We start from the raw sequence: 21895 nt of genomic DNA, 5'->3' as shown, positions 1-21895 counted from the left end.
TTTACTGAACGGTTCATTGTTCGTAACATCCTAAGGAAGGGCGCGTTCGAGCACCTGCACATACAACCGAACACTCATGATGATTACAGACAAGCATAATTCGTAGAAAACACAATTAGATACGAATCCATGAAAAATGATCTTGCTGTGAGAAATTCTTGGAAAACACTGATCGAGTGATAATAAATCTAACATTGTCCCCGATTCTTTCAATTTTCTCACCTCCTTTTGCAGACAATCGCGTGAGCGACGTTCAAAAGTATTTATACGGGCATTTAGTGAGAGGGGGAGAGCAGAGAGTGCGGGGGAAGATGAAATATATAGAGGCACACAGAATTATCCCATCCTTGCATAAATGCATGGACCACACGGAGTCGAGCACTCTGTCGGAAAATGGGGAAAAGGAATGAATAAGGTCTCCCCATTCTAAACATTTGGAGTTCTCGTGCAAGAAGGAGAGAGTGAGGTTCGAGTGCGAAAATGGATGGAAAAGAGAAGCTCTTTCGGTATTCTCAACGGATAAGAAACGACTCGAGATTTCTAACTATATTGCGCATTTGAACACTGCATAAATGCATGTTATTCGTGCATCGTTACCAAACCCGATGTATATATTTTCTACGACTCTGCTATTGTTCACGTAAGTGGAGGCACGCGGAATAGTTACATGCAGATTTGTTTTTTCATCTACCGAGATGGTCCTGAGCCGGAAGCCTTTGCTATAATATTGTGTACTCTTTTGAATTCAGATAACGCAGTACTCTTGATTTTCCCAATCTCCAATAGCGATCCAAAATCGATCGGAAGATTTCAGCAACGATTGCGGCGTACCGCTAATTATCGTGAGATTACTTGGTGCCAAGGTGCTGCTGCGTTTCTAGAATTCTTTTCCTCGTGTCACAATCTTTTTTTCCCCCGCTCGGTACAACAAAAGAAAACTTTGGCTGGTAGCGGAAATTTCACGGTTCCGGTACTGATGTGAAACAAGCGAATATGCCACGCAGAGAAAGTAGTTTTGTCGAGATGTTCGTCGAGAGTCTGGTTCGACAAACTTTTGGAATTTGTTTTGGGAGTCTCGCCGAGACTTCTTTCAGGTCTTTCCACAATTTCTTTCAAAAGTCTCGCCCAAACTCTCGCCCAGACTTTTATGAATCATTAACGAGTCCTGCCGAGATCCTTTTCGAGATTTTCAAAAAATTTGTTTGTTCGAAACTCTCTTTCCAAGACTTTCGTAGAAATTCCGGTAGCCTTGGTGAGACTGTCGATAACAAATACCCCGCTGTTCAATGCCTGTGTAGTAAATTTATTGAAAAATTTGGCAAAACGTCATATTAGACCATAAACAATAATCGGAATTTCAGTGTTTTGAATATTCTCGAAGCAGCGAACTGTAAAATCAATTAGGACATTTGAATACTGTCCAATGTTATTACATTGTTTGAGAACTCAGTGGAAATTTGTTGGATTATACGTGCACATCGTTTAACCCACTCCCAACGCGCTTTTCCCCTCAATTTATCCACATATCGGTATTAGCAAGAACAGCTACTTGAAACTGCCCGTTACGTAAACCTTCATACCCAATTCATTCGTTACGCAACTCTTGCTCATGACCGGTTGATACGTAACCGTTGGAGCTTGTACATGAAACGTGGCCACTCGACACCGAGTACCCGCATTAATTCTCTTCGTAAATTTCAAAAATACCATATTCTCGAGTGCGGAACGCATTCAGTATTCGTTTCCGTTTGAACAGAAGTGGAGCTTATTATTTCCAGTTTCAACGCTCGTTTTCTGGATGATAAGTGGTGCGTGAAAACCCGAAGATTTCGATTCCTCGCTTGGTAGATTTTGGTACTCTCATTATGAAATCGATTCATTACTTATAAAAGTGTAATTAAGGTGCTAATAATCACTCGTTGGAAACATTTGCAGAGAACAAAATGTGGTACGAAATTGAACGGAAATAGTTCGTGTATAGCAGAGTTTGATAATGCAGAAAAAAATCTGAAATAGATGGCCATTGAAAAAATTGAATTGAACTTTGAAAAAAGTTGTCACCATTATTCTGTGCTGAATGATAATTATCCATTTGGTTTAAAAAGTGAGGACTGCTATTGAATTTGTTTACAAACTGTACAGTTCCGAAAGTGAATGAGCCAAAAATGTAGGCAGCCTTTGTGATACATATTCATGCATGTATCTTTTGAAGCGTGAGATGAAGGTTCGTACGGAAAAGAATATTCTACAGTTACCATGACTTTTTCTTTTATACGTCGACTTTCCGCGACATCGAGCGACGTAACTTCTCGTGGCTAAACGTGATGTGCACGTTGGGCTCGTCGTTCCGCGTAAAACCCTTATCACCTCACCCTTATTTTCGTTTTTCTTTTTTTCTTTCTTTTTTATATATATTACCTACTGGCGGAACACACAAATTGAATTTGGCGAGAATATCGCGCAGACTTTTTTTTATAGCCTTTGTGCGATCGGTCCGGATTGGGACCGTATTTTTCTTTCCTTCCTTGACACATGTGAGCATCGTCTTTTCCTTCAATTCATCCTTTCACCTCGGATTTTCACGAATAGATAGAAAGAGGAATTGCGACGCTTTATACATGTCGCATATATATACTCATAAATTCATGGATATGTACCGGACGTTTGAAAAAAAATCGGATCACTCATGATTTTCTTTCGAAAATACTCATCGGAGATGAAAATGTTCGGGGTAGAAGAAGGTTAATGGCTCAAAAAGATATGTTCAGTTATGTCTAAACCAATGAGCCTTTTTTCTCCCCCTCTCTCTCTCCCTGCAGTCGCACTTATCGCGTTATTGGATTATTACTTTATCTACTTGCGATGTCATGCATCTTTTTCATTTTGGCTATACGACGTTTGGTTTTGCGTGATGTGTCAGTTGCGTTTGGCCGCGTTAAATTACTCGTCAATTTGTTGTAGCAATTATTAGCAATCTGAATCGTATGGCTTATTACATAATTTCATTATGATTATTGTGATACCGTCTTATGCATTGCGGAGGATTTTTTATTATCCTTGTTATCTTTAAACGCAAATTTTTGTATCATTAGCGGTTCCCCGAACACGATTGCAGTATTAGCGTACAAGATTTTAGTAACACGATTGTTATTTTATGATTTTATATCATTTACCCATATTTTGTATTTCGATAGTTAGCTAAGAGTTTGTATGATTTTGTATGGATTATATGATTGCATGATTTCTATGATTTTGTATGATTTCGTATGACTCATCACCTGCTTTTATTTCTTTTATTGTATTTTTACTTATGTTTAGAGCTTATTTTTCATTTGATTTCAATTTATTTTGTTATGATTTAGAGTATTCTTTTTTATTTTTATACTTGAATCTTTATAATAATATTATTTTTATTATTAATCGTTCATTCATTAATCAATCGATCGATCTTTCAAAGAAATGTTTTTTCTCACTCAGTGTTTAAAGGGAATTATTTTCCCGGGGAATGAAAACAATTCCGTGTCTCAGACAACCTCAGTTCGGTATCTTTCTTTTTCAGGATACCGTATACGTATCATTTTTTCATGAATTTTCCGGATAGCTCAGAGCTCGGACCAGCGCCATCTTTGATCCTGGCCAAAGGAAATTACACGAAGCATACACGAAGCCTCGGCTATCTGCATACACATATTCCCTATATAAATTCGCGTCCCTGTGAAGAAAATCTCTTCATACTATCTTCGGGTGAAAAAAGGATGGCACCCGTCAAAGGACACCCAATGGCGAAAGGTATCCTTATCAGTCTTCATATGCGTATACTCACTCTTTGCAATCTGCGTCCGATATACCTGAATAGAATTTATATTGAATTTTTCCCTAGTCCGAACGTAGGTAAAAGAAAAAAATCACAATGTATCATCCACCCGCTGAAATTTCTCGAAAAAATTCCAACGTAAATTCCATGTTATGAGATTATTGCTAAGAATATCTCGCACTTGGTCATTATTAATCTTTTGCCATTTAAGAATTTTTCTTCAGCATAAAAATTCGTTATTCGCATTTTCATTATTTTCCTATATGACAAAATTGGTATAGATTGCTATGGGAGTTTTTCAATTTTTTTATTGCATACTTTCTAGCATGGGCAGAAACAATGGCTTCGATTTCGTGTTTTTTAATCAATGATCATGCGAAAATACGAATCAGAAACAGACACGGAAAGTATTGAATAATCCATTTGCATGAAAAGTATCATATGATCAAATTCCGAAATAAAAGAGATTCCAGAGTATGTTGAGGGGGTCACCCCGAGTGGCAGCCGGATTTTTCGAAGTTTTTTCGAGATTTTTTTGTCCCGAGGAAAAAAAACATAAACTTTTGAAATTTAAAGCGTTTATTTATTGGTATTTTATTATGATTCTGGAGAATTGGTTTATCTGAGATTAACAAATCAAAGAGCGTTTTGATTTGTCAAGCAGTGGCTATCGCCTAAACTAAAATCATACAGAAATATTTAAAATTGTAGGATTTTTGCGCTCTGAAACATTTTTGAAAATTGAAATTTTGTTTCTTTCCTTGCTGCAAAAAAAATCACGAAAAAATCCCAAACAAATCCGTCTGCCACACGGGGTGACCCCTCGACCCGTTGGGAGAAATTTCCATTTGTTTCGATCAAATGTACAATTTTTTTCAATCTTTCGAATCGCCTATCAGAGACGCTACGTGAACAACGGTTTTGAATTCTCGATATTATCTAACTGATAATACAGCTTCAATTATTCGAGAGTGAATAATACATGAAACTATCACAGGGAATTTGAATTTCGATACCCTTCTCGGAAATCACGATGAATTTTTTTTTTTTTATTTTTTCAACTTTTTTCATGTACCAGCACATAAACAGCTGCTTCTAATTACTCGGTTGCCTCTTTCTTATTATAAAAACTAATATTGGAGCATATATCAGTAAAATGTAAACAAATTTAACGACAATAAACGTTCATTGCAAGTCGAAAACAACAAGTTATGGGAAACTACCGGGATGCTCTCATAAATTATAATTTAAATCTCATTTGAATGGAACTTTCCTACACCAAATCATGTTTTTTTTCTGGAAAAGATTTTTCGCAAGGTTCAATCTATCAAGAGTCCCGGTACGTTCTCGGGTGGAGTATTTGAAGCGCTATTTATTCTTCCAGGAAAATATTTAACTCGTTATTATGACTCGACAGTCATCATAACTATTAATAATTATAAGCGTAAAAGTAAAAATACGCGTTTAAGTAAATTGGGATCAACGATTTGGTCACAATCAAACTAATGCTTGAAAATCAGGCAACTAAATAGAAATTCCAAAAAAAATTATAATCCACAAAAAACCAATATCCTGTTAATTCCCGAAATAATTTGAAATGGTAATTATCGTCAGAAAAGATCATTTTTTGTCGATCAGTTCATGAGATCTAGGCATTAAGACGATTCTTGAAAATCTAAAACTCTTGGAAGGCAGAATTGAAATCCGAAGATTGAATCATAAAAAAAATATCAGAAAAAGTAAAAATGGACGAGGCTATGGCTGCTCGAAATTGAGTGGAAGTAGTGCATATTTACACGTTTGTACGTGTTTACATACATCCGTGCACACAAAGCCCACACCCGATATGCATTCACACGCTTATATACCCTCGTGCGAGCTTATGCTCATAGATAGATTTATTCTTGGTTTAAGCTTTTCGCCTCTCGTTTGAAGGATGAGCGAAATTCATCAACCGACGTTGGCTACATGGAAGCTTGACTTCCGCCGGCCATCCTCTGTTTCCTCACTCTATGAAACAATCTATATTTCAAACCACATCTGATTTTCCATATGCACCATCAAGCTCTGCATATTATTCTATTTACTTTACGAATTCGTTCTCGAAATCCCTTTTCCGATTCAAATTTTTAAAGTTTCTTGAGTTAAATAAATATTGAATGAAACCAATCATCAACAAGAATAAAAAATCATGATTTTGCAAACCAATTCAATATTTACAGAGAAACTATAACTCTTCGTAAAAAAAATGAAAATAAAAAAGTAGGTGTTGAGAATTTTTCGATTGTGACCAATACCATTCCAAAACTTCGTGAAATCAAGATTTGTGGAAAAATGATTGCTACCGGTGAAAAGTGATGGAAATTTGAAAATTGGTGAGAATTATCTTTTGATAGGATTTGAGTGTAAAAAAAATCAGGAAAATCGAAAATGGCCGATAATGTTATGGTCGAAGTGGAACGTCGTAAAATACTTGTTCCTTCACTCCTCTGAGGGAATCTGTTCGCTAAAAAACTTTTGGCCGCTTTTCAATAAAAAATTACGGAACCGGTTGCGACAAATCTTTCACAAGATCACGGATCATGATTCAAATGACGTGTGTGGTTTTACAGAGATCCAATACTTTAAGCCACGATAGCGACTAGAAATGTTGCTAGAAAAATTGAATAATTACAATAGTTTCCAAAATTTTACGGGTTCACGTATCCTTAATTTTTTTCTTTCATTTTTATTTAATTTTTGATCCAAAATAATTCGAAAACAGACAAATAAAGCGGTTTCTAGAGGTCTAATTTGTTATAAAAAAAAGGTACCGCAATTCTCACGTAACGAAGAAAAATTGATAAATTGAGAACATTTTTTCAAGCATTTCATTGGAATAAAAACTACAAAATTATGGTCAACATGGAGAAATAGCTGTGAAGCCTGCAAGCACAGCTGATGTATTTATGATAGTGAGCACGAAGAAAGACGATTCAAGCGCTTTCCATTCCTCCCCCTTATCGTGTCCTATCCTTCCTGGTCCTTTTCTTGTTCCCTTGCATTTTATAGTCTTCTCGTTTAGCCTTATCCCAAGGCTCAAAGGTCGTCCTTTGTCATTACAGATATTTTTTCGTGTTCAAGTGACACTGAGGGAACCTTTTACGTGAGTTCATTGATACCATCCTCAATAAGAGAACATGGCTGAGTAAGAATGATTCGGTTTTGTCGTGATGTGTTCGAATGAAACATAGAAAGAGGCAAAACAAATTTCGTATAATATGCAGACGTGAGTAGCAGATGTTCGAGTTCTGAGGGAAGATGTACGTGGGGGGCGCGTCTTGACAATCACTCGGTTTCCTGGGCACCTCCCTACCCCACTTTTTCCATGGCGTACGGGGTACTCAAAATTGCGATTATTTCCAACGAATAATAGAAAGGAAAAGACGTTAATATGTCTCAGTGACTTTCTCTTGTCACGTGGTACCATTGATGGATAAGAAGGCATGGAAAAATTGAGTGTCCTTCAACTTTTCACGGACGATAATCTTACATGGAACGTTTCGTTAAAATAATTTCCCAATAATACCGTTAAGCAATCAGCATGAAATATTGAGTGCAAAGAAGATTGTGAAAATTTTAAAAAATAAAAATACTCCGGGGGTTGATTTTTATTGACTTTTGTTAAATTTTTTCATCTATTTTATCCACGTCGAGTCGATTTTTTCCCATTTCATCAAACAGAAATTATTTATTTCTATTACAATTGTCATTTCTCAAGAAAAATAACCTACTTAGAGAACATATATTTATTGACAAGAGAGTCTCAATGTTAAGAGTTCATTATACTGTTATATACTGTGGCTTTGAAAACGCAATAAATTTACCATACAACAGACAACCGTACCAAAAGCACGATTCGAACGTCTGCAAAGTCTATCAATGTAATACGATAGCGAAAACACTCGTTTTCTTTATTGCGATAATACATCGTCATGATGAACTAAATTTTGAAATAAGTATTCAGACTACTGCACAGATCGGATCATGATCCGTTAACTAGAATTTGAAAAGTCTTTCAAATGTTTTCAAATGTTTCACCGTGTCGCCGAATTGCATACCGCAGATGATGTCAAATGCACATGCAGCTTATGTGCATTGAAATAACCAAAAATTATTAATGAAATAACGAAAAATTTAATACTTGCGAACTCAAATTATGAGTGTAAAAAAAGTAGTCATTTAAATGCTATAAGAATGGAATATTATTTGACTTTGTAGACGAACTCGCAGAGCTGAGAATCCTCACAAACGTGTCGCGCGAAGTGCGTAGCGTGGCACGATTCACAGAGCTAGAATGAGAGCGTGGAAACGTCCTTGAAGCAGTGCTATGAAAAGAAGCGTGCGCAGAACGGGTTGGAGACTATTTGGTGAGCCAATCAGAGCTCGAGCGCGGAAGACAAAGGATAAGCGGACTATAAAAACGCGACGCACAGCAGCACGGATCGTCAATCCTTTGCGGTTCTTAGGCTGACTTCGTTGAAGCGTTCAGATTAAGAAGGTCTCAGAAGAATCTTTTCCCGATTTTGGTGGTCCGTAAAATCTGTTTTTTTTTTCTCATTCCTTGATGCTTGGAGTATTGAAGCCGTTCGGCGACGTTCCAATCCCATAGTAATCCGGAGTCAATCCCATTTTTTGATTTTTTTTCTCTGCTTGTTGGTGCTTGAAGCATCGAAGCACCAATTCAGCAGCGTTCCAATCCGATAGTCCAGGGTCAAAAAATTTTTTTTTTTCGTCGTAGATTCCAGAAGTATCGAAATAGTTGGGTGAAATTCAGCTTCTCTAGTCAAGCACTCTAACATCCCATCTCGCGAAGTATCGTTTCATTCGACAACGCACATTTTTCAAAATCAATAATTAAACAAGAATTAAAACAAAAATCGATTGACCAAGGCCCGAGTTATTCTCTTTATCCCAATTATGCTCAGCGCTCAAATTCAACAATCCAGAAAACTACTGTGATAATTTAGGATTGTATTGCATCGGTTTATAAATAAACAAAGATCATTATTGTAGAGAATCAGTCTATTTTCGAATTTTTAAGACCTCTGAATAAAACATTTTTTATCCACGAAAACTTCAGCTGAATCAAAATCATTTTCGTAGCCAACTTTGGATGTGACTCAAATTATTTTATCATGGACTACATCAATAACTGTTTAATGAATCGAAGAACGTGATATCATTTACTTTATCAAGCTTTCTTTCTCTATCAATAATGAGATAACAATGAATATAATAAAATCATAACGCAAAAAAAAACAGCGTTACCCGGTGGGGGGACCAAAAGATACGATCATATTCAACTAAATCAATCAACCGGTTTTTCAGACAGTAACAGCATTTTTCCGGTTTCTTGCCTGTCCCCCATTGCTCGTTAAAAATAAAAAATAAACCATACCAATCTCAGAAGAATTCTCAGTTTTCATTAATCCTTTTAAAAACGAATACGCAAAATAACCGATTTCTGTGCAAATAAGATAAGACATCAAAAAATAGTTTATTTAAATAAATAAAAATGTATTTCCTCAACATAAAATCAACATCCCTCATATTTCTTTCGTATCGGACGTTAAATATTTAGAAAGCTCGAACCGATGCGCAGAATGGTCTACCAATCGGCGAAAACGAACCGTTACAATATCCATGTTGATTGTGCATGTATATATATGAGTTCCAACGCAGAGGCTGTAGTATGAGGAAGTGGTGGAGCATGAAGCACGAGTTTGTGTCCGCCCTGTTTATATCTCGTTGAGCTCAGCTTGGATGTTACGTCAGTTGCACATGCGCTCTCTTCCAGGCAAAGTTTTCTACCCATCTCAAGCGATATGTGCGTTTGTGTTTATATCACCTTGAGCGAGGCAAATATGGATAATTTTATTTATATTCATATTGGATATATAAATGCATGAATATATAGGTAAATCATACCTTATTATTGTATAGTGTACACACGTACATTTGCATCAGTCACATATCCCTCAGTGAGAGAATAAACAAGGAGAAACTCTCACGCATATGAGTTTTGAGGGACACACGTGTGTTTCGTGCAAAAGTAAGGGATGAGTCGCTCTGTCGCGCCTCTACTGCTTTCCTCCCTTTCTCCCTCATAGACACGGCGCCGACGACTACGTCGTGTGCTCGTTACGAACTTTAGACGCAGCTACGTGCATGCATGTTATTACATCGTGGGACTTAACCTTAAGCCTTCCCGCAAACATCGTCCGCGCTACATGGCGAAGATACTGTCTAGCGTGAATGTGCGCCCGTGCAACATCCTAGCTGAAGTAGCTGTCAACGAAAAATGAAGGCAGAAGAGCAGACTCTGTTTGAGTCAAATTCAGTTTTTCTTATCGTTATTATAGAACAACTTGGTGGGTGTTTTTTTCCCTTCAATTCTGTTGAAGTACTTGAACATTTATTTTCACTTCGTGTCTAATGGCTTTCAGACCGTATTTTAAAACAACCGTTTGTCAATCATCATCCGTTTATTTTATGTTCCAACTTACATGTGAGAATCTGTCGTCATCGATATAGAGGATAAGAATCATAGTAATTAGAGTCATTTTCGAGATCGTATTATTTTGGACTGACAAGTTCTGGTTTTCAGCAGACGCAGAATATTATGAATGTATTGAATCCAGAATGTCGTTTTTTGCATTTTTTTTGACAAATGTAAAGCCGACACGCCCATCGTTCATACGTGCTACCAACGCTGCCTTGGCTTTCCGCTATCAATGCGGAATTTTTTTCCCCATCAAAGTGCGCATTTCCACTTCGATTGGCCCGAAATGCAATGACATATTCAGAGAGGAAGGCCGCTTGATTGCAGGTTACGCAGAAGTACAGGTATATGGGTCAAGGTTCATAATCGAAATCCTTGTTCTGATCGTCACGACACATCCCTCCTCTCTGTCTGTCTGCTTCTCTCTGTCTCTCTCTCTCTCTCTCTGCTGCAGTATGGCCTAGCTTTTCCTCGGAGGCCTCCCCAAATTACACGCGAGCGAGAACGCGGTGACTGCTAATACTGCTCGAGAAGCCGCAATATCCGTGTTGGCTGATGGCCAATCTCTCATTTTCCCTACGTTCTATCGTTTCCTTCGAATTCGGGGTTTTCAACTGTTCTCAGTTATCATTCGATCTCAATTATAATATCATAATAACGCGATTTTAATACAAATACCCAGGATTCGAAGATACTGAAATAGTGCAAAAGCTTTGCCAACTTTTGCCAACTGATCTATTTTATGAAAGTCCAATCGAGAAGATGAAAGGAATCAAAAGAGAACGTGCGCAGTGACGAAAAGAGCAAAGGCAACCACAAGGAAAAGTGTCAACATTTTTCTACAGAAAGTACATGGGAAGGCCATCCTAATATGATCCGCAAAGGGGATTTCGAGATGAGGAAAAAGCAGAGGGTAGAAAAGCGTCGAGCACACAGAGGGAAGATCGTGCCAACCAGTATACTCTGTGACTAATTTAACGCTTCGATCTTTTCCACCGTCTGTCAGTAGATTTATCGAGCACGCTCACATTTTTTCACACAAACCCGGGGACACATCAACGTTCGTACACGTACAGACGAAGTTTTGCGTATTTTGAAATTGCCTGATCCTGATGAATAATTCGTCCAATAATTAGTAGTCACGGGACGACGGTTTACTAAGATTCCCGTGGTCTCGTTTTGGAGACCCTAAATACTGGGAGAATTTTAAATTCGTTTCGAGAATGCTCTCGGAAATTCTTTCAGTTGCTTTTATAAATTCTTCACGATTCGCGTCGAACTTTTCAAGTTTTTCCGAAATTTTTACCGACAATCCCGCCGAAGCTGTTGCCAGAATTTTTCGAAACCGAGAATCCAATAGAGACTTTCTGATTTCGAGTTTTTTCGTTCACTTCTAGATAAGGGATCCCCGAGAAATCCCACGTTGTTTATAAAAAGTCGCAGTGAAAAGTCCTCTCAGCTCGCTTATCCGCAGATGCGAGCATAAATAGACGTTACCACCTCAGTTGAGTCAAGCTACAAAGTGTGTCAAAACGCAAACTTCTATTATTAGTTTCAATTAAATTAATCTCATGGAACTCTTTGGGTCGGTTATTTCCGTTTTTTGGCAAGGATTTCAAAAGGGAAAGTGAAAATATCGAAAAGACAAAAAATGGTCTTGAATTTTTTCCGCAATATGGCCGATGCAAGCCCGTTAATTTTCAAACGCCGAAGGGAAAGCTCATACGAGCCCATAACTATGGAACCGTAAGGGTTATCCGATCCCTCAAGGTGCACAGAGACCATTAAAGAACAAGTATGCCACGAAAGTGCAAAAAAGACCTCGAGCCCTCCCTAAAATTCGTTAGAGGGTCCAGAGAGTTGCTGTGGAAAGTAGGTTAGCCAGTCACCGGTTTGCGGATCATGGTACATGAGGGCCCTCTCATTCGGTTCAGCGCACGGCCAACCAGCGTCAGAGAGGGTAGCGAATTGAATTAGCAAGCGCGTAGTTAGTTCGGTAATGGTCGGACGTGGCGTCGGCCCAATTCGTGTTGTTGCTAGCTGACGGAAATACCGGTATACATGTGGGCATTGTAGATCATGTTTAAATGGATATGCGCATTCCTTTTAAATTTATGAACGTAAGTACATGTCAGAAAAGTTTAAATGGACAAAAAAGTCTGATTTAACCTGATCAGAGGGTACGATTCAAATGGGAATAAACAAAGTTAAAAAATCAATCGAGTCTACCTTTTTGGGGAAGAGTACTGCAAATCGAAATCGGTTGAAGTGTACATGAGATAACGTTGAATAAAAAACTGGAGAGAATCACCCATTCAGGAATCAAAGTAAAGTGGCGTCAGGTTTGCCAATGGTATCAATGTGACGATGCCAAATTTGACGATCGTTTCCCTTGTTGATCAGGAACAAAAAATATTATTTTACTCAGTGCTTTTACACAGTAGAAAAGAAACGTTCAATGTTATTAAATATCAGAATATCGGCGTTTGGAATGTTCATTTGTACAATATAAAAGTTTCGAATCTTAGGATTCTTGTAGGTGGTCGTAACTCCTTCAATATGATCGATACAAACAAAATTATCGAGAATCCAACATTGAGTGATTATCCAAGCTGCCCTCCTCGCACGCAATCAGAATTGCAAGGAAAAAAGTTTCGTTTGCCCACGTGCTAGGGTGGTTCGGAGGATACATATTCTTGTAGCTTCGCCAAGAAACATTATATTTAATCTTCGAGAGTGACATGAAAATCTTAAAGATAACGAATGAACAGGAAGATTGCATTAGTCAGAAAATCCCAGAGATCGTCCCATTATCCTGATCAGAATCTTCGGATCTTAGAGCCCAAGTTGCTTCTCAATATCTTGAGATCACTTATTTTGTATCAATTCATCCATAGCGAAATTTATGTTTGGAGAATCAAGTTGGACCCAAGCTCTTTTAACGCTGGCGTCAATCTCGTTAAGGTGATTTGTTAGGACTCTGAGAGATCGCTAAAAATATCGCACGATTATCCTTTTCTATGTGACGCGTTACGTTCATATCGAATCTTTCCAATTTCACTTTAGCATCGGATCTGCTAATACTTTTTTTCTTTGCCTCAGAGTATAAAGTAAAATATTAAAGAAAGTACAGATACTTAAAGATTGTGTGAAATATCCAGGTGGGACAAGCAAAAGAGCGACAGGAAAAAGCAAAGGAGAAATGACGAGAGGGAGAGAGAGAGGGGAGTTGGGAGACCATTTTTAGAGTCGTCTTCAGTGAATATATTGAATGAGCAAGCAAAGTATATGTGAAAAAATTCTCTCACCCTGAACCCCTTCTGTGTCAGTGCTTGCTTTTCCACTAGAATAAGTATAAGGAAGGAAGGGAGAGTGAGAGCAGCGAAAGAGAGAGTGAGAGTGAGCGGGCTGGGGGAAAAGAGAAAAGACGAGAGGGAGGTTTGGTACTTCAACGCCGTTAAAGGACACGTATTTACGTTCGTGCTCGAGAGACTAGCTATAAAAGATTTTCCGAGTGCTATGTCGCCGGAGAAACAGCCACAAACGTACGGATGAGGTCGCTGCTTGATGCATTCGTGCAGTCTGGTACAGACAGCGTTCTAAGTTCTATTCATTACAACTGTACACAAACCGGATCTCACACTATTGAATTGCATCCTTAAACCACGACAATACGATGCACCGAAACAGCAATAACCTGCTGCATAATTTCTTCGAAAACAAAAATTTTCAACGATAATGTAATAAAATATATCTTCGCAATTCAATTATCAGAGGATTTCATTTCGAACTCGACTTGATGACAGGCTTTTTGATGGCGACCTTTCGTAAATATACTCCTCAAAAGTTTCTATACAATTACCTCCACTTCAGTTACCTTTACGAAATGCTTTTTCGAAAATTTTTACATCACACCCGAGGAACTTTGTGCAGAATAAAGGGGAGTGAGGAAAGAGGGAAACGTCCCGATCGTAAGAGACACACTCGATGTTGGAGACCTGTAAGAATTCAGGGGGAGAGATCGAGGTGGGAGAAGGGGTAGCAGGAAGAGGGTCGCAGGACGCATAGACGACATCAGTGTCTTATTCGTTCTTACGGGAGTGTCCCCCATGCTCGCGGATGCTATATGTCAGACCAGATCAATACATTCTTCTACGCTTCGGCGAGTTCTTACTCGGCATCTCCCGTGCTCAAGACACTCGCGGACTCCTCGATCCTCCTCCGCTCCTCATCTCCCCTTCTCTTGCTCTGTCGCCATCCCATTCATCTACTCAATTCCTTTCCTTACCGCGAGTTTCATCCTCAGGGCAATTTGCTCCTTGAATATAACATTAAAGATAATACCAATGAACTGTCTGATGTTGTATTCAACCGCTATTGTTCTGTCATCACCTTATCGACGTTACGAACTCGAGACTCTGGACCACTTGAGAAATTCATCAACATTTGTCGTTGTTCGAGTTCATCGATATCAAATTTTCTCATTACCAGCGGCGTCATTCAGGAGACTTTCAAATCTTTTTCTCCTTTCATCACAGGAAATTCCTCGAAAACGTTTGTAACGACAATATTTAACGTCGTCGTCGAACCGTGTCATGAGCTCAAGTTTCAAAATTTTCCTCAATGTTACTAGAATCTTTTTTTTATATGACACCATCACTTATCTTTGATCACTTACACGAGAGAGCTTGATTCCCAGTATCATCAGTTCTCTCTCGATATTGATAGTTGAAAACAGACGTTCAATGAGTTCATACTGAATCTTCGCCTCGTTTAGAGTGAGTGTCTGGATCTATTCGAAAATAGGAACTTTGATTGCAAAGTAGTCACTCAACATTCTCGTTAGTACGTTAGAAGAAAAACTACATTCGTACTCATGTCGTATGTTTCGAAAAAACAGATGGATAGTGGGCATTCGAATCCTCTGCGGACTCGGATGAGTGAGGAGATTCTTCACCAAGTTCCATTGTGAAAACCATGCACGCAAGATCTTCCTGTAGTTTGTGCAGGGAAATCGTGCGTGAAGTTACGCGCTTACGTGGCCATTCGGTGTGGATAATTTATGAGATTTCACATGTTCGATGAGGCGAATGTCTTTAAGGCACGATTCGAATGATGATTTGAAATATCTCACAAAAATCAAAACTTACATTTTTATTTACTTTTCAACAGTGAAAGTAGCCAACGGCAAGAAGCGCTGTTTGGTGGAGGGTGAATTGATACCTGATTATATTTTTATTTATATTATCCCTTTGACATGAAGAATAGATTTTAAATATTTTGTTGGGACGAGGCTGATTGAGTTTCCATAGCTTACGGCTTTACTATCTTGTCCCGCTTCCAAATCCCCTACGCTGAGGCTATAAACCACATGCACATATATTGCCTATCAATGCAGCATTTGAAAAGTTTCACCGAACAATTAGGATTAGCTTTTGGGTGTATTACCCTCAAGGCTTTTCTATGTAGAGTCCGGATGTTGATGCTGGTACGCAGACTATTCCAACACATGCAGAAGTGAACGGGAATCTGTAGATATCGACTCTTCAGAAGAAGAGAGAGAGAGAGAGAGAGAGAGAGAGAGAGAGCGGGGCGCTGGCAGGAGAGGAACAGAGAGAATCTGAGTACGGGGGCAAAACTCACAGTACCGGTTTGTAGAAGCTTCTGGTAAGAGCCAGCACCAGCGGCGATACACATTAGATACCAAGTTCTTACAACTAACCAAGACGACCAAGAAGTTTTTCCTTCTCTCTCGTTCTCTCCTTCAGCACCGGTTTACGAAATGAACGTTTCTCCCCCAACTCTCTGTGACTCAATATAAATTACCAGAGAACGATAATGGCTCGAGGCGTTCTGGAAAGGAACGAATGAGATACCAACGAATAATGTTCCGTGATTTTTCGCTCGCTTATTTCATCCGCTTGATGGTATCTTATTGATATTTTCATGAGATCGCCAACAAAAGAATTCGATCGAAATAATAAAACGTCGACTTGTTATATGGAGTTATAGAGACTCGGGGGTATCGCGTCGCCAAAAGTATGACGATTCTGTATATCGAGCTGTATAATCATACAACTGGGCATTTGGAAGTAGTTTTTAGTACGATATCGCGAATGTTGATAGAATTTTTATTGAATTTTCGTTAAAAAATATTCAATATTTGACTCATTGAAATGTTGTGCTTTCGCAGTAGACGGAACAGCTTCATTTCGGAATTCACTTCGATTTAGGAATAAGTTGATGCGTGTCTAAATCTTTTTATCCCCACATACGCTTCAAGCTTGTTCTTCCCCTTAAATTTTATGACGTCACAAATTTCAGGTGTTTCAACAATAAAAAGAGACTTTTCGCTGTGATGATATTGGAACTTCGGAGAAAACACGGGGACGATAAAGGGATACCGGTGGGCTCGAACCTTCAACATTAACGTAGCGTCCCACTAAGCCCTGCGTACGGTTTAATCCAGGCCGTAAAGCTTCTCGTGGCTTTCACAGTCCCCGAAACGGATGGAACGAATGGCGGGATCCTCAAATAGCACCGAAAACGAGTAAAATGAAAAAAAAAAAAAAAAAAAAACAAACAAACAAAAAAACGCTTCGTACCAGTGAGATGGGAAGAAAAAAAGCTCTCTAGGCAAAAACACGAATGGAATGAAAAACAAAAAACGAGGCTGGACGGACAAAATATGTAGAAAAAGGACACATACGAGATCGGGGATAGAGTATGGCGTTAGCTCAAAATGGATAGGAATCGGCGTAAGCGCAGTAAAATCTATCGAATCAGTTTAACGAGTGTACTGGCGTTATAAATCAGTTGATCGTGCTTCGTTTCATTTCGTTTTTTGTCTCCCAACTCCATATACTGTCGATTCCTCGTTTTCTATAGTTATACATGCATGTCAGCTTACCGGGCCGACGTGCATCTCTGCCTGTGTGCCAGTAGTTACGACAGGATTGGGTCAGACTAGAGAAGGCGGTGAACGAAGCGGCTTGTATCCGTGGAGCATTACGGAGAAACGTGAACGCACGGACGATCCGCCGATTTGAAGGTAAATACAAAGAGATGTAATAAGATGAAGATACATTTCACGGGTGAGTGGAATGTAGGCGGAGACTGCGACTGTATATACGATGACAGCGAGAATCATGACTTTTCTACTTAACACTTATTTCGTACTTTCCAACGTTGAAAATATGAAAAAAATCATGAGAGTTTTCACGGTGGTTGAACTTTTGAACAGCAGGCTTACAATTTAGGCGTTAATCCATGGACACCACACTGATGCAAATTGAGACCCATGAAAATTTCAAGTGTCTATAACTTCAAAATTCTTTTTTTCAGTTAGGCCATTTATCTATGATTAAACTTTATTTTTCAATTTTTCAAATGGTTTTAATCTATTACTAAGGAATTATTACCCCTTAATAGTCTCGCTGCAAGATTAATCCCACATATTCATAGATGATAAAGTTTTGGAAAGTCGGAGTGCAAATTTTCGCCCAAGTGTAGAGTGTGCGACCTCAAAGGTCTACGGGTTAAATATCCGAAAAATAATAGAAAAGTAATACTTCCGCGTATCTCGATTTTCTGTTTCCAAACTATGTTTCGGATTTCCCGTACATTCTACAAAGAGCTTCATGTAAATTACTTCGACTGGTATGTATAAATATATTCGGCCTCAAGTTACAGCCATCTCTCTAAATATCTATTTAATTACAACGACAGTATTGAAACAGAAGTTCGTAGGGGGAAAAAGTGGTCGAAAAAATTTGCAGCTCAAAAGCGCGTAACAGGATTTCGGTAACAGTGTGCATCTGGCCATGTTAAATTCTGGGACGATGAAGCAGAGGCTTCAGAGTCGGTGGTACACTGATATACATACAGGTAGGCACTGATCACACAGACGAATTCAAATGTGATTCGGATGTTGAACGTGTGTGGGAGTTAATGCAAAGCCCCGCGCATGTTTCTCGCGCCCAACGTGGCACAATACCACCCTTTTACTACTGTGTATACATATATATGATCTAGAACCCTCGAACTAACCGGATGTAGCGAATTTAATTGAAAGGCTCGATCGCGGTTCGCGAGACAAGCCGCTTTTGAATCTGTAGGGCCCGCGGCCCATACATTATCCGCACCCCAGATTTCTTTTTTTGTATTTTATTTTTTATTTTTATTTTTTATTTTTATTTTCCTACTTCGCCTCGCTTCGCTAGTTTAGCACCAACGAACTGTTCCTGGCCTCGCGGCGTACACGAAAATACTGTAAGCCGTTCGAAATGCAAAAAAGCGTGGAAAAGCGTATGTGAGGGAGAAAATGCTGTGTTTCCGTGGTTCAGCTGAGAGCAAAAATAAAAATAAATAAATCTTTTCCACCGGCCAGCAAGCCGGGATTTACGAGCCGGAAAGCAAAATTCTCCGCATTCCTGTTACCCGAGTTTCTCTGTCTCGGTCGCATTTTCGAACTCAAAGTCTTTTCTACCGCGATGTTAAATCAAGAAATTGAAAGAAATTTAAACAAATTTTTTGTACTTTTATATTGGGACAGAATAAATGAAATAGTTACTCTCCCAATTAAAGATTTATAAAATTTTGTCGCTGGTAGGAACATATTCTGACGTACACAAATATTCATATTGATCGCTTCAAGTAGTTTCGAGAATTGTGATAAAATTCTAATTTTGTATAAAGGATAAGGAAAAAACGGTAAGTTCTCAGAACAATTCGAAAGAGCAGATCACTTTCGCCAAATTCCATCGAAAATTGGCTCTTGTCGCGTCGTCTAGAAATTTCAATTCCGTCTCTTGTTTGAGAACGTCTTTGAAATCCATTCACTGTTAATGCCGTAGGTCTCACAAACAAAAGAGGAATGAGAATGGCACAGTTGATGCGTATTCGAGCGTAGTTGAAACAAGTTAGAGGAAGATTACAAGTTGAAAGGACGAAGGCGCAATGTGTAGAAAGAGAGGTCATGACTGCCGCGAGTCTCTCACTTGAGCGGCATCGCACTGGCAGCGAATGCAACGATTTACGCATCCGGATGGACACGAATCCCGTCATTGGCTTTATTGGTAGTAAAGTCTATAGTGGTAAACGACTGTGGGGCTTGAGGCACCTGGGACACGTCTGGAAACGTACTTAAACCTACATGGACGAACGTCGTGAACCCGTAGAGAGCGAGAAATAGAATGGGAGACAAAGAGCGAGAGGAAGAAAGGGAGCGAACGGAAGAAAGTGAAAGAGATACTGACTGGAAACTGCAAAGTTAAACTCAAAGCCCTTAGCCATTTTCCCCAGATGCGAAACAAAAAAAAATACTTTTTTCTTATATTTTTTGACATTTAGAAAAGACCGGAAATGCTGCGACGAACACATTCTCACGTGCGAGCGCTTGCGCAAAGTGTGTATGAGGGCTATGAGACCTAAAAAGTATTTACGAAGAAAAGGTGGATGAGAGCTCGCGTCACCCAGCACAGACAAAAGATAGAAGAGCATCGCGTGGACAACTGTGTAAAGGACGATGAGAAAAACAGAAAGTTGGTAAAAAAAAGAGGAATAAACCGAAGCTGGGCCGGCGTCGGCAATAGCAAAACGAATGATAGTAACAAAAGCGTTGTGCAACCCACTCTCCAGCCTCTTTCTCGACTTTCGGGCGACGTTTGTCGGATAATTACAACCTCGACGCTCTTACCCGTTCTCTCTCTTGCCTCGCTCTCTCTTGCTCACTTTCCCTTTAACGAGGGAAGTTTGCAGAACAGCACAGCGGATTTGAGGAAAAAATCGATTCGATCAAACGTACACATACCAACGATCCTTCTCTCTCTTTCGTTTTCTAATAGTAAGCTTTGCAATGAGAACACCGTATAAAAACAAGCGAGAGTCGAGAGTGAACGGAATTGTTTACAGCTACCGGATGGAAGGTACGAGGATAAAACTACAGCGAGTGGGCTCAATGTTATAACGAAGTAACTGGAATCTGGACTTCGAAGAGTCGTTTCCCGGGCAAAAGGGTGTAAGGCGAGCGTGGCATGTCCTCTACCGTTTCCTCGTTTTCCTCTCCTTGTCATCATCGCTCGCGTTGTTGTCGTTATCGTCGTCGTCTTCGTCGTCTCCGTCGTCGTCCTTCTCCTCTTCGTCGTCCTTCTCCTCTTCGTCGTCTTCGTCGTCGTCGTCGTCGTCGTTGGAGCGCAAGCAAAGAGGCGACTGCAGCTCGCGATCTTTTTTCCTTGATTGCCGAGTGGCCGGAGGGTAAAACTCGTTAGAGACCAGGCATAACGAGCAATCCTCTACCAAGGTACGCTCAGTGATGGCTAAAGGGAGTGGGAATTACTACCTCTCTTTCGGGATAATAATTAACTATGAAATCCGGCTGGGGAAAATCCTTGGTTGAGAAGTCAGAAGGACCACTGTACTGTCATACCGGAAATGAACAGCAAGGCATCTTTGTAAATACGTATATCTATCTATCCATTTTTGTAATATACGGGGTACACGTATACACATATAAACTTAGTTTATGATCTTAGATACGGAAGACATTATTATGCTGTAAACGTGACCTTTCTTCTCATGAATATACATCATTCGACATGGCTATTTTCTCTGTGGAATCTCAAATTAAAGCGTATGGATAAATAATTACTGTGAGACGAAAAATGAATTTAAAAGTTCCATTTATATTTCGACATTTTGTGGGCTTGCCTACTTCATTTGTCACTACAAAAAAGCAGGCCATTCCACTGTACTTCCGTTCAACCGAGTGGGAATTCGATCGATAAATAGATTTGTTTGTCGATGTACGAATCACGTAACAACTGGAATGAAAAAATAATCGCATTTCCAAAGAAATGAAAAAACAATCACATTACAAGTGAAATGGACAAACAACAAAATTCTTCATCAAAGTTTCGTATAAGATCGGAAACAAAGACATGTGGGGCATGATTTGATAACTGTTATTAGAAAACTTGTTGTAAATGGTTCATGAAAAATCATAATTCATATTTTTTTAACGCACACCAAATACGTTTTAATGCAGACTCGCGTTGTTGCTACACTGTAGCTCAAGACTTCTGATATCGAATGATAGGCGTATTCTTTCGAAGCTATTTTTGATTAGAGTTTTGTCATGAAAAATATTTTCTATAAAAACAGCAGATGGACAAGGTCAGTTAATTCGTCCTGGCCTAAATATGTGCGTATTTGAACAAAAAAAATTACTTTAATCAAACTTTCGTAGGAATGTGGATTTTCGGGAGTGCTGTGGGAATAAAGTAAGCTCGTAAAATTCGAAGGGTTACATCCTGAGAATGATTTGACCGAGCTCAAACTTTAGACTCATTTGAAGCATCGAGAACTCCCTCAGTTTCACAAAACTTTCATTACAATTTCTTAAAGATTCGAGTTTTTTACGATTTTCTTCAGTCCCGAAAAAGTGGCTACAACAGTTTTGTCGTAAATCTGCAGTTGTCATATGAAAACTTTTGGCAGCAACGATCTGATATTTTCTCTCGAGTCGGTCCGCGGAGTAG

General features: G+C 39.1%; 1 protein-coding gene and 1 long non-coding RNA gene across 3 annotated transcripts in view; one reads left to right on the top strand and one right to left on the bottom strand.

Annotated features, from left to right (window-relative positions):
- bru3 (bruno 3) overlaps positions 1 to 21895 on the bottom strand; it is a 620380-nt gene that overhangs the window by 283278 nt on the left and 315207 nt on the right. The window lies entirely within an intron of this gene.
- On the top strand, positions 1747 to 9317 carry LOC122418885 (uncharacterized). Its single transcript, XR_006262758.1, has 4 exons — positions 1747 to 1854; positions 1936 to 2224; positions 3560 to 3789; positions 8075 to 9317. It is a non-coding gene; the product is annotated as an uncharacterized lncRNA (long non-coding RNA).

Source organism: Venturia canescens, chromosome 1, assembly GCF_019457755.1.
Source record: "Venturia canescens isolate UGA chromosome 1, ASM1945775v1, whole genome shotgun sequence".
Lineage (NCBI taxonomy): Eukaryota > Metazoa > Arthropoda > Insecta > Hymenoptera > Ichneumonidae > Venturia > Venturia canescens.
This window is presented reverse-complemented; position numbering and strand designations above follow the sequence as displayed.